Source organism: Coregonus clupeaformis, chromosome 21, assembly GCF_020615455.1.
Source record: "Coregonus clupeaformis isolate EN_2021a chromosome 21, ASM2061545v1, whole genome shotgun sequence".
Taxonomy (NCBI): Eukaryota; Metazoa; Chordata; class Actinopteri; order Salmoniformes; family Salmonidae; genus Coregonus; species Coregonus clupeaformis.
This window is the reverse complement of record NC_059212.1, coordinates 46,931,988-46,940,386: the sequence shown is the minus strand read 5'-3', so window position 1 is coordinate 46,940,386 and position 8,399 is coordinate 46,931,988. Positions and strand designations below refer to the sequence as shown.

At 41.4% G+C, this 8,399-nt stretch overlaps 1 non-coding gene across 1 annotated transcript; it reads right to left on the bottom strand.

Moving 5' to 3' along the window:
* Positions 1 to 1,699: 1,699 nt before the first annotated feature.
* Positions 1,700 to 1,775, bottom strand: trnar-ucg. The gene has a single exon. It is a non-coding gene; the product is annotated as a tRNA-Arg (tRNA).
* Between the last annotated feature and the right edge of the window lie 6,624 nt (positions 1,776 to 8,399).

Sequence of the window (8,399 nt, the reverse complement as noted above, 5' to 3'; positions counted from 1 at the left end):
GGCTGGCCCTTAAAAGTACACAGAGAGCTAACATTAATGACATGCATGTCAGTCTCTCCTTGCTCAGAGTAGAAGAGAGATTGAATTCATCACTGCTTGTTTTTGAGGTGTTGACAAGCTGAATGTACCGAGCTGTCTGTTTGGAATACTGGCACACAGCTCGGACACCCATGCATACCCCACAAGACATGCCACCAGAGGCCTCTTCACAGTCCCCAAGTCAAGAACAGACTATGGGAGCCGCACAGTACTACATAGAGCCATGACTACATGGAACTCTATTCCACATCAGGTAACTGATGCAAGCAGTAAAATTAGATTTTAAAAAATTGGTAAAAATACACCTTATGGAACAACGGGGACTGTGAAGAGACACACACAAAAAGGTACAGACACATGCACATTGTGATATTGTTGTATGGCAGTATTAAACATTTTGTATTGTAGATATGTAGTGGTGTAATAATGTTATATGATGTACTGTTTTATATAATACATTTGACATGTATTTGACTGTTGGGGATTTTTTTAAAGACGGTACAGGCTACCGTATTAACCAATCGGATGTGTTCATTTTCTTTCAACCACAGCAAATCATTTTAAATACAAAAAAATAATATAAATGGTTGTTGGAAACTTTTGCCATTTGACTCTTGATCAAACGGGTACATATTCTGTCCGTTTTGAAATGTCTTGACTTCCTCAAGCAAAACCTGAATGTATAAACTAAACACACAGTTCCCTTTAAATGAGCCTGCCTGGCCTTATAGCTCAGTGGGGTACATACTCAACCGGTAAAGGCTCCTGGGCCTCTGAATTTTTTTCAAATACACACACATTTTTTATTTTTATTTTTTTTATTTCACCTTTATTTAACCAGGTAAGCCAGTTGAGAACAGGTTCTCATTTACAACTGCGACCTGGCCAAGATAAAGCAAAGCAGTGCAATAAAAACAACACAGAGTTACATATGGGGTAAAAAACATAAAGTCAAAAATACAACAGAAAATATATATACAGTGTGTGCAAATGTAGCAAGTTATGGAGGTAAGGCAATAAATAGGCTATAGTGCAGAATAATTACAATAGTATTAACACTGGAATGCTAGATGTGCAAGAGATTATGTGCAAATAGAGATACTGGGGTGCAAAAGAGCAAAATAAATAACAATATAGGGATGAGGTAGTTGGGTGGGCTAATTTCAGATGGGCTGTGTACAGGTGCAGTGATCGGTAAGGTGCTCTGACAACTGATACACCTTAACAATTCACTGTGTTCACACGCACACACACACAAACACACTAACAGACCAATGGGCTGCGTGACACAGTGAATTGTTCCCCACCTCACGGTTCCAGACAGCGAAGGTACGTACGAAGGGTCTTTAGATTCCTTCACGTAAATGAACAAACCCCTAAAGATAAGGATGACTACACCAGAGTGAAGACCAGGTTCACATCAATATATACAATATGTAGACATGCTGCAGTGCCAGTGCCAGTGCCAGTCCAGACCAATATAATATACAATGTGGTGTACATGGGTTGCCAGGTTTGCATGCATAAATACCAAAAGCAAGACTCTGCCTTGTATTGTATAACATTGACAAAAATTCACTACATTTTAGTCATTTAGCAGACGCTCTTATCCAGAGAGATTTACAGTGAGTGAGTGCATACATTTTCATACTGGCCCCACTGGCCCACCGTGGGAATCGAACCCAAAACCCTGGCGTTCGAAGCACCATGCTCTACCAACTGAGCTACACGGGGCCGTTCAAAAGTTTAGGGTCACTTAGAAATGTCCTTGTTTTCCATGAAAACATACATGAAATGAGTTAGAATAGGAAATATAGCAAAATGCATAGGAAACGTAGTCATTGACAAGGTTAGAACTAATGATTTTTAATTGAAATAATAATAATTGTGTCCTTCAAACTTTGCTTTCGTCAAAGAATCCTCCATTTGCAGCAATTACAGCCTTGCAGACCTTTGGCATTCTAGTTGTCAATTTGTTGAGGTAATCTGAAGAGATTTCACCCCATGCTTCCTGAAGCACCTCCCACAAGTTGAATAGGCTTGATGGGCACTTCTTACGGTCAAGCTGCTCCCACAACAGCTCAAAAGGGTTGAGATCCGGTGACTGTGCTGGCCACTCCATTATAGACAGAATACCAGCCACCTGCTTCTTCCCTAAATAGTTATTGCACAGTTTGGAGCTCTGCTTTAGGTCATTGTCCTGTTGTAGGAGGAAATTGGCTCCAATCAAGCGCCGTCCACATGGTATGGCATGGCGTTGCAAAATGGAGTGAAAGCCTTCCTTCTTCAAGATCCCTTTTACCCTGTACAAATCTCCCACTTTACCACCCCCAAAGCACCCCCAGACCATAACATTGCCTCCAACATGCTTGACAGATGGCATCAAGCACTCCTCCAGCATCTTTTCATTTGGTCTGCGTCTCACAAACATTCCTCTTTGTGATCCGAACACCTCAAACTTCGATTCGTCTGTCCATAACACTTTTTTCCAATCTTGCTCTGTCCAGTGTCTGTGTTCTTTTGCCCATCTTAATCTTTTATTTTTATTGGCCAGTCTGAGATATGGCTTTTTCTTTGCAACTCTGCCTAGAAGGTCACCATCCCGGAGTCGCCTCTTCACTGTTGACGTTGAGACTGGTGTTTTGCGGGTACTATTTAATGAAGCTGCCAGTTGAGGACCTGTGAGGCGTCTGGTTCTCAAATTAGACACTCTAATGTATTTGTCCTCTTGCTCAGTTGTGCAACGGAGCCTCCCACTCCTCTTTCTATTCTGGTTAGAGCCAGTTTGCGCTGTTCTGTGAAGGGAGTAGTACACAGCGTTGTACGAGATCTTCAGTTTCTTGGCAATTTCTCGCATGGAATAGCCTTCATTTCTCAGAACAAGAATAGACTGATGAGTTTCAGAAGGAAATTCTTTGTTTCTGGCCATTTTGAGCCTGTAATCGGACCCACAATTGCTGATGCTCCAGATACTCAACTTTATTGTTCTTTAATCAGCACAATAGTTTTCAGCTGTGCTAACATAATTGCAAAAGGGTTTTCTAATGATCAATTAGCCTTTTAAAATGATAAACTTGGATTAGCAAACACAACGTGCCATTGGAACACAGGACTGATGGTTGCTGATAATGGGCCTCTGTACGCCTATGTAGATATTCCATAAAAAATCAGCCGTTTCCAGCTACAATAGCCATTTACAACATTAACAATGTCTACACTGTATTTCTGATCAATTTGATGTTATTTTAATGGACCAAAAAATTGCTTTTCTTTAGAAAACAAGGACATTTCTAAATGATCACAAACTTTGAACGGTAACGTACATACAGTTGAAGTCGGAAGTTTACATACACCTTAGCCAAATACATTTAAACTCAGTTTTTCACAATTCCTGACATTTAATCCTAGTAAGGATTCCCTGTCGTAGGTCAGTTAGGATCACCACTTTATTTTAAGAATGTGAAATGTCAGAATAATAGTAGAGAGAATGATTTATTTCAGCTTTTATTTCTTTCATCACAGTCCCAGTGGGTCAGAAGTTTACATACACTCAATTAGTATTTGGTAGCATTGCCTTTAAATTGTGTAACTTGGGTCAAATGTTTCGGGTAGCCTTCCACAAGCTTCCCACAATAAGTTGGGTGAATTTTGGCCCATTCCTCCTGACAGAGCTGGTGTAACTGAGTCAGATTTGTAGGCCTCCTTGCTCGCACATGCTTTATCAGTTCTGCCCACGCATTTTCTATAGGATTGAGGTCAGGGCTTTGTGATGGTCACTCAAATACCTTGACTTTGTTGTCCTTAAGCCATTTTGCCACAACTTTGGAATTATGCTTGGGGTCAATGTCCATTTGGAAGACCCATTTGCGACCAAGCTTTACCTTCCTGACTGATGTCTTGAGATGTTGCTTCAATATGTCCACATAATTTTCCTTCCTCATGATGCCATCTATTTTGTGAAGTGTACCAGTCCCTCCTGCAGCAAAGTACCCCCACAGCATGATACTGCCACCCACGTGCTTCACGGTTGGGACGGTATTCTTCGGCTTGCAAGCACCCCCTTTTTCCTCCAAACATAATGATGGTCATTATGGCCAAACAGTTCTATTTTTGTTTAATCAGACCAGAGGATATTTCTCCAAAAATACGATCTTTGTCCCCATGTGCAGTTGCAAACCATAGTCTGGCTTTTTTTGGGCGGTTTTGGAGCAGTGGCTTCTTCCTTGCTGAGCGGCCTTTCAGGTTATGTTGATATAGGACTAGTTTTACTGTGGATATAGATACTTTTGTACTTGTTTCCTCCAGCATCTTCACAAGGTCCTTTGCTGTTGTTCTGGGATTGAGTTGCACTTTTCGCACCAAAGTACGTTCATCTCTAGGAGACAGAACGCGTCTCCTTCCTGAGCGGTATGATGGCTGCGTGGTCCCATGGTGTATATACGTGCATACTATTGTTTGTACAGATGAACGTTGTACCTTCAGCCGTTTTGACATTTCTCCTTAGTATGAACCAGACTTGTGGAGGTGTACAATTTATTTTTCTGAGGTCTTGGCTGATTTCTTTAGATTTTCCCATGATTTCAAGCAAAGATGCACTGAGTTTGAAGGTAGGCCTTGAAATACATCCACAGGTACACCTCCAATTGACTCAAATGATGTCAATTAGCCTATCAGAAGCTTCTAAAGCCATCACATTATTCTCTGGAATTTTCCAAGCTGTTTAAAGGCACAGTCAACTTAGTGTATGTAAACTTCTGACCCACTGGAATTGTGATAAAGTGAATTATAAGTGAAATAATCTGTCTGTAAACAATTATTGGAAAAATTACTTGTGTCATGCACAAATTAGATGTCCTAACCGACTTGCCAAAACTATAGTTTGTTAACAAAAATGTGTGGAGTGGATGAAAAACGAGTTTTTATGACTCCAACCTAAGTGTATGTAAACTTCCGACTTCAACTGTATATGTTCTTATAGGTATATACTGTACGTCTGAAAATAAATAAATCTTGATCTTATAGACATACAGTTCAGAAAATTAAATTAATTTAAATTATAAATTATAAAACAATTTTTTTGAGAACTAGAATCAATGACTTGTATTCGATATTTTTGATTTTTGAATTTAATTTTGAATTTTAATTTGAGTCCCACAAGGATTCATGTTGGGCCCACTTTTATTCAGTACTTACAGTGGGGAAAAAATGTATTTTGTCAGCCACAAATTGTGCAAGTTCTCCCACTTAAAAAGATGAGAGAGGCCTGTAATTTTCATCATAGGTACACGTCAACTATGACAGACAAATTGAGAATTTTTTTTCCAGAAAATCACATTGTAGGATTTTTTATGAATTTATTTGCAAATTATGGTGGAAAATAAGTATTTGGTCACCTACAAACAAGCAAGATTTCTGGCCCTCACAGACCTGTAACTTCTTCTTTAAGAGGCTCCTCTGTCCTCCACTCGTTACCTGTATTAATGGCACCTGTTTGAACTTGTTATCAGTATAAAAGACACCTGTCCACAACCTCAAACAGTTACACTCCAAACTCCACTATGGCCAAGACCAAAGAGCTGTCAAAGGACACCAGAAACAAAATTGTAGACCTGCACCAGGCTGGGAAGACTGAATCTGCAATAGGTAAGCAGCTTGGTTTGAAGAAATCAACTGTGGGAGCAATTATTAGGAAATGGAAGACATACAAGACCACTGATAATCTCCCTCGATCTGGGGCTCCACGCAAGATCTCACACCGTGCGGTCAAAATGATCACAAGAACGGTGAGCAAAAATCCCAGAACCACATGGGGGGACCTAGTGAATGACCTGCAGAGAGCTGGGACCAAAGTAACAAAGCCTACCATCAGTAACACACTACGCCGCCAGGGACTCAAATCCTGCAGTGCCAGACGTGTCCCCCTGCTTAAGCCAGTACATGTCCAGGCCCGTCTGAAGTTTGCTAGAGTGCATTTGGATGATCCAGATGAGGATTGGGAGAATGTCATATGGTCAGATGAAACCAAAATAGAACTTTTTGGTAAAAACTCAACTCGTCGTGTTTGGAGGACAAAGAATGCTGAGTTGCATCCAAAGAACACCATACCTACTGTGAAGTATGAGGGTGGAAACATCATGCTTTGGGGCTGTTTTTCTGCAAAGGGACCAGGACGACTGATCCGTGTAAAGGAAAGAATGAATGGGGCCATGTATCGTGAGATTTTGAGTGAAAACCTCCTTCCATCAGCAAGGGCACCGTTGCTGACAGGTGTATAAAATCGAGCCGTGCAATCTCCATAGACAAACATTGGCAGTAGAATGGTCTTACTGAAGAGCTCAGTGACTTTCAACGTGGCACCGTCATAGGATGCCACCTTCCAACAAGTCAGTTTGGAAAATGTCTGCCCTGCTAGAGCTTCCCCGGTCAACTGTAAGTGCTGTTATTGTGAAGTGGAAACATCTAGGAGCAACAACGGCTCAGCCGAAAAGTGGTAGGCCACACAAGCTCATAGAACGGGACAGCCGAGTGCTGAAGCGTGTAGTGTGTAAAAATTATCTGTCCTCGGTTGCAACACTCACTACCGAGTTCCAAACTGCCTCTGGAAGCAATGTCTTTCATGGTTCGGGCTAGGCCCCTTAGTTCCAGTGAAGGGAAATCTTAACGCTACAGCATACAATTACATTCTAGACGATTCTGTGCTTCCAACTTTGTGACAACAATTTGGGGAAGATCCTTTCCTGTTTCAGCATGACAATGCCCCCGTGCACAAAGCGAGGTCTATACAGAAATGGTTTGTCAAGATCGGTGTGGAAGAACTTGACTGGCCTGCACAGAGCCCTGACCTCAACCCCATCGAACACCTTTGGGATGAATTGGAACGCTGACTGCGAGCCAGGCCTAATCGCCCAACATGAGTGCCCAACCTCACTAATGCTCTTTTGGCTGAATGGAAGCAAGTCCCCGCAGCAACGTTCCAACATATAGCGGAAAACCTTCCCAGAAGAGTGGAGGCTGTTAAAGCAGCAAAGGGATGACCAACTCCATATTAATGCCCATGATTTTGTATTGAGATGTTCGACAAGCAGGTGTCCACATACTTTTGATCAGGTAGCTTATTTGCTTCATACACTATCCAGGTCACTCTTTCTCTCTCTCTCTTGTCATTTCTCTACAAATCTTAATTCAAGCCTCAGTGCCAGTCTGTTTATTCTCGCTTGCAAACTCCTTATGGAATCGCCATGTTTGGTTTGACAACGACATCAATGGAGTTTTCAGGAGCACAAACCGATCTGGGAGCAAGCTAGCTCTAGTCTGTGGTCTAATAAAAAAAATCACTCAGAGATGTAATGAATTGGCTGGTTTCCTTCTGACTATGCGCACGATTGAGCAAGGAGACACACACAAAACACACACACACACACACACACACACACACACACACACACACACACACACACACACACACACACACACACAAACACACAAACAGAAGGTCAGAGGTAGGCTCCGTTAAAGGGAGAATTTGATGCTCTAGTTATGCATCCCAAATGGCACCCTATTCTCTTTGTAGTGCACTTCTGTTGGATTAGGATGCCATTTGGAACACAGACCAGGACGACGGACAGGGGAAATCACTCTAGCTAATCCTCTGTCTGTGATGTGAGAAGATGAAAGACCTATAAAATGTAACTTTAATCAGCAATAATTAAACACGGACAGAAGAACTGAGTCCTCTCTGTTTTTCAATAATGAAACACAGACAGAAGGACTGAGTCTTCTCAATTTTTCAATAATGAACCACAGACAGAAGAACTGAGTCTTCTCTGTTTTTCAATAATGAATCACAGACAGAAAAAAGGAGTCTTCTCTGTTTTTCAGTAATGAAACACAGACCGAAGGACTGAGTTTTCTCTGTTTTTCAATAATGAAACACAGACGGAAGGACTGAGGCTTCTCTGTTTTTCAATAATGAATCAAAGAAAGAAGGGCTGAGTCTTCTCTGTTTTTCAATAATGAAACACAGACAGAAAGACTGAGTCTTCTCTGTTTTTCAATAATGAAACACAGACAGAAAGACTGAGTCTTCTCTGTTTTTTAATAATGAAACACAGACGGAAGGACTGAGGCTTCTCTGTTTTTCAATAATGAAACACAGACGGAAGGACTGAGTGTCAGTGTTTTGAGGTGGATGTGGTGGTGGAGTCAGGCGCAGGACACAGAAGCTTAGTCCAAAACAGACTTTACTTGTCAGCAAAAGATAATACAAAATAAAGGGCCTCAAACAAAGGAGGCGAGCGATACGCAAAACAGTGCGGAAAACACTAAACATAAGCGATGCGCGAAACAGAGCGACAATACGC